Below are 5,744 nucleotides of genomic sequence, written 5' to 3'. Positions count from 1 at the left end.
TATATCTTTAAAAAAGAAAAAAAACTAACACTGTTGTGGGGGGAGGGGAGGGAGACCAGAACTCTGAGTGTATACAGAGGTGATAAATAGATGTGGTGGGCAGAGAGAGTCGTTGGAAAGAACTTTGGAGTAGATAGGGAATGGGATGAATGAGGAAGAAGTAATTTTAAGGAGTTCTCCTAGGTATTATTTTGTCATTCTTTGAGAGTCTTGGCAAATATTTGAATTACCTTCTGATTAGTATCTATTGTCAATCATATTTATTTGAACGTGATGCATCATACAGACTGTATCACATGAGGTCCCATGTTTAAATGGGCTCTTTCTCCTTTATTTCCTTTGTCTCTTATATAGGGAAACCAATACAAATGGAACACAACCAATCAGAGTTTTCTTTTTTTATTTTTTTAACATGTATTCATTCTTTGAGAGACAGAGTGTGAGTGAGGGAGAGGCAGAGAGAGAGGGAGATACAGATCTGAAGCAGGCTCCAGGCTCCAAGATGTCAGCACAGAGCCCGAAGCAGGACTTGAACTCATGAACCATGATATCATGACCTGAGCTGAAGTTGAACACTTAACTGACTGAGCCACCCAGGTGCCCCACCAATCAGAATTTTCGAAGGTAATTTAACCTTTATTTTCCCAGAGGACACATAGGAGAAACAAATAAGTAAAAGAGAGTTATTCTGTTAGAACAAGAAATTCCGTCAGAACACACATACACACAACTGTTGAAGGATATATACATTCCAATCTTTATACTTTCTCCATTTACAGCCCTAATCCATAAAAGATGAGCACTCAACTAAAGTTCAGAATGATGACCCTGGGACACTATTAAAATCTCACTTTTTGTACATACTAAAGAAAGAAAAATAACCAGAAGAGATTTTGGCATAAAACACAATCCTTTCTAGCCCTGGGCATTGTAGTTAAGGGCAGTTTGCTGCACACCTGTTTGGCTACCTTAAAGACCCAGCATACAATTCAAAAAGGGATCAGTGACTTGTGGCCACACAGATGAGAAAGAAATCTCACCTTAACACACCAATCATTTTTGTTCTGTTTCTTTTTTTTTTTTTTTTCCAAAAAAATGGGACTATATCAGAAGCACCCGAAAGAAACACACTGAAACCTCTATGTCCGAAGAAATTCTAAAACATTAAGGGCAAAACCAGTAAACTTTCCTCTTTTCCACTGGAAACTTTTCCTCAAAATGACCAGTTTCTACCAGTTTTATTTACACTTCCTGAACCAGGACAAAGAATCAGTCCCTTACATTCACACAGCATTTATAGGCATTACTGTGGCCAGCTTTTTTTGGCCTCCTCTCAATTCTGTTGAGAAGAAAACCCTGAATTTCAGCCTTTGTTGACAGCTTTCATTCCAGACCACATAACTGGCAAAACTCTGAGTCCCAAGACCTCACAAAAAGATGCTTAAGAATCTGAAGCAGGTACCACTGCTTACTTTAGCAATAGAGATCTTGTGTTTCATTTGCCACGGTTACTTAAACAATTCTTTAGACATGATTTCCAAGTCCCTCACTTGATCTTTCTTCCATTGACAATTTACTCCAATTCTCTCCTCCTCTCCTCAGGCTTTCACTCTTGACATCTCTGCTAGCACTGATATCAACACCATGGTTGTGTTTAGTCTTACCCGGTGCCAGTCTCACTGATGTGGTGAGTGGAGCTCTGGAAAGTGGAGCCGAGGGGGTGAGTCATCAGTCAGGATCTCCTGTCTCCCTGAGTCTGACCAAAATGACAGAGACTCATCTCACTCAAGTGTCACTGGGATACCACATTCAGAAGGAGGTGGAGGACTTCTCCCATTGGACTGGTACCACTTTAGGAAAGGATACATTTTTGGCACAGCAATGGAGAGATGTTAGTATAGAAATCTCAGTGCAGCTTCCCCTCCCTGTTGTCCTTTAGGACAATTAAGAGCCTTTTAAAAAGCCATCTTCTCATACATGCTATGACATGGATTAAATTTGAAGGCATGCTGAGTGAAATAAGCCAGTCACTTAAGGACAAATACTGTATGATTCCACTTATATGAGGTACCTAGAATCAGCAAATTCATAGAAACAGAAAGTAGAATAGCAGTTACCAGGGGCTGAGGGGATGGAGAAATGGGGAGTTATTATTTAATGGGCATAGAGTTTTGTTTGTGATGATGAAAAAGTTTGGGGGGTAGAAGGTGATGATGGTTGTACAACAATGTGAATGCACTTGATGTCAGTAAACTATAAATTTTTAAATGGTTACATGGTAAATTTCATGTTATGTATATTTTACCACAGTAAAAACAAAAGTCTTTTTTCTCATTGCAAACTTTCCTGATCACCTCACATAGAGAACCACATTCCCATTCTTTTCATGAAATTGTTTAAATTTACCATAGCACTTTTCACTACTTGCTACTTTCTTGTTCTTCCTCTATTCTCAACATCCTTATTTTTAATATCTTCTAGAATGTAAGCTCTGTAAAGATAGGTATCTTACAAGTGCTGTTCAACATTATCTCCCAGCTCTTACACTAGTACTTAACATAGCGGGTTCTCAAAAAATGATGAATCAACAAATTTTCTAGGGTGATCTAAAGCAAGTCATAAAACACTTATTCAAATCTTTTATTTATTTTTTCATTCATTCTCAAAAATTTTTAAGCATTTATGTACATATTGTGGGAATTCAAAAGTGAAATGAGACAGCATGTTCTATGAAATGAAGAGAGCTGTTGCATATAACAATGTATTTCCAGTCTTTAGCTATCTCTCAGGTAAAGGCTAGCTGTGAAATTAGGTGATTAACTAGTTGTTACTTAACCTTCTAATCTCTGTATAAGTCTAATTACATAAAACAGAAGTTGGTGTTTTGATTTTTTACTTTGCTTTTCTGTTTGGAGTGTCATTGTAACTACTGTCTTGTAAATGATGGAAAATAATTGCATATGTTAAAAAAATAAATTGTGTTATATTTAAAAAAAGGCTAGATTGTAACATCACATAGATTTCAACTCAGTGTAACAGATCATATTGTTCAGTGTTACCTGCTTCCAGAGTTTGTTGAAAAGGATTCTGAGGCCCTATATGGACTCAGCAGAAAAAGACATCATAAAAAATTAGTGATGTCTACCATGAGACCTTAGATGGGGAATAATAGCATTGGTATCATGGATTTTGTTATCTTTGGGCTTGTTGATCTCTAATCAAGGGTGTTAGAGGTGTAAGTCAGGGATCAGATTGAACCCAAACTAAAAAATGACTTCTAAGTCTTTTCTAACCGGGGAGTATATCAGCCCAACAATGAGACAGATTTAAAAGTTATGACTAGGAAGTACCTGACCCATAGCTCCTTAGAGTCCTCGCAATACAGCATCTGATCAGGGAACCCACAGGAGGTAGGCGAGAGAAGAAGTGTGGAAGTGGGCCAAGACCATGATATCCACTAGTCATGCCACGGAGAAGCTATGAATCTATTAGCATAATGAAATTACCCGATGAACTAATAACTGTTAAGTAATACTCTGCAAGGACAGGGTACTATCCTCCAGGCAGTACACACACTGATTCAGATATCTGTATGTGGTGCATGTCCCCAAAGGAAAAATTCATGTGTCCAGGAACCAAGTAGAGGAAGCAGAAGTGGCCCCATTAACATCATTTGCAATGACTCCTCAGGGGACTTTATGTTTTAATTCCCACAACTCTGGGATCTGCAGGATTAGAGGTCCTGGTTCCAAAATAGACATGCCAAGGTTTCCATTGATCTATAAGACACAGCTGCCATCTGAGCACTTTAGACTCCTTATATATAGAACCAGCAGGCAAGAACAGGAGTAACTGCCTTAATAGGTTAGGGTTTATGGACTTTGATTAGGACTGCCATGCTACCACTGGGACAGAGAAGAATTTGTGTGGAACTCAGGTAATCCAGTGGAGCACTTTCAGTTACTCACTTGTCCAATTATAACTGTGAATGGACATGTGCAGTCATCCTAACCTGAAATGAATATGGTTCCCTGAGGCTCAGTCTCCTCAGGAATTAGCTTTGGGGAAAAACCAATAGACAAGTCACTGAAACCAGAGAAGTGGTAGCTAAGGAAGGGGAGGATTTAGAATGGTCACTGGAGGAGGAAAGGAAATGTATATCAATTGGTACCTGTAACTTCTCCACTAGGAAGGGAGGCTCATTTTAGAACCTTGGAGGAGCTACTACCAAGAAGCATGAGATGTGGACTGTGGCAGCATGGATGTTTATTACTCAGAACTCCCTCCAAGAAAGAACTTGCCAGCAGCTTCAGTTCTTGCCAGATGCTTTCAGGATCTGCCTTAACTTTCAAGTTGAATCCACATTCTTCTAATGTGTCCCCAGCCAGGGACAGCACAACAGAGACACTAGTGCCTAGCCATTACTGCATACTATAATAAGCAATCTTTGCTTTAGAGCTGCCCACAAGGTTGGCTGATGTTTTGTCAGATCTGAGGCTCTCTCTACCCAATTGTGCTTTTTCCTCCTCTTCCTTTGCAGATGTTAAAGCTGTATCATAGTCTGAAGGCTCTCCCTGCCAAATCCCACTTTTTTCCCCTTTTGCCTTTCACACATAGTACCTCCCAATAAACCTCTTGCAATTCCAACTTTGTCTCAGGGTCTGTTCACTCTAGGACCCAACTGACACAAATGGTTTTGAGTGTAAACTCCAAATTTAACACCCCAAGGGCAAACACTGAAATTATAAGCATTCATTCAGGAAAGGAAAACTTACTTACAATAATCAAAAACTCTAATGGCTCCAGGTATTTTTTATTTAGTGATCATAAACAATTCCTTTGAGAAATGCATGCAAGTCCATCCAAAAATCACAGTTGAAATCTATTGAATAGTTCCCAGGAACCAAACTCTTGACATGAAATTTTCCACCTATTCCTCTCAATGCTTTATGAAATGTGTAGTATTTTTATTATTCCCTTCTACAAATGAAAGCAGATGGAAGTTAGTTTGATTACTCAACGACATAATTAGTAAGCTAAAGAATCAGAATTTATACCAAAGAAAGCTTAGGCTATTAACTTGTTTACCATTTCAGCTACCCAGCATTGATTTGTATTGTTTATAACTGAAGAATCCTAACAGATAGGGACATTGGTCCAGGGAGCAAATTATAGGGTATAGAGCCATAAGAGAATTATGTACCCATAGAAACAAATTTAGCCCCATCTAAAAGTATCATCTATGTTTCTGAGCTAAGTATCCTCAATAGCTATTCCTAATGATTGATAACTTTTGCTTGTTGAGTTTGCCAATTCCCATAATGTTTTCAGAAGTGTCTTTTTGAAATGTCCAGTTTTGCACATGACCATAGGGGGAAATGGGCTATGGTAAGGACTGCATGTTGCTGTCCAGTTCTCCCAACACCACCTGTTGAAGAGGCTGTCCATTTTCCATTGGATACTCTTTCCTGCTTTGTCAAAGATTAATTGGCCATACACTTGTGGGTCCAATTCTGGGTTCTCTATTCTATTCTATTGGTCTATGTGTCTGTTTTTGTGCCAATACCATACTGTCTTGATGATGACAGCTTTGTAGTAGAGGCTAAAGTGTGGGTTTGTGATGCCTCCTGTGTTGGTTTTCTTCTTCAATATTACTTTGGCTATTCGGGGTTTTTTGTGGTTCCATACGAATTTTAGGATAGTTTTTTCTAGCTTTGAGAAGAATGCTGGTGCAACTTTGATGG

The sequence above is a fragment of the Suricata suricatta genome, chromosome 2 (assembly GCF_006229205.1).
Source record: "Suricata suricatta isolate VVHF042 chromosome 2, meerkat_22Aug2017_6uvM2_HiC, whole genome shotgun sequence".
In the NCBI taxonomy this organism is placed as follows: Eukaryota; Metazoa; Chordata; class Mammalia; order Carnivora; family Herpestidae; genus Suricata; species Suricata suricatta.
Note: the sequence above shows the minus strand (reverse complement) of the source record.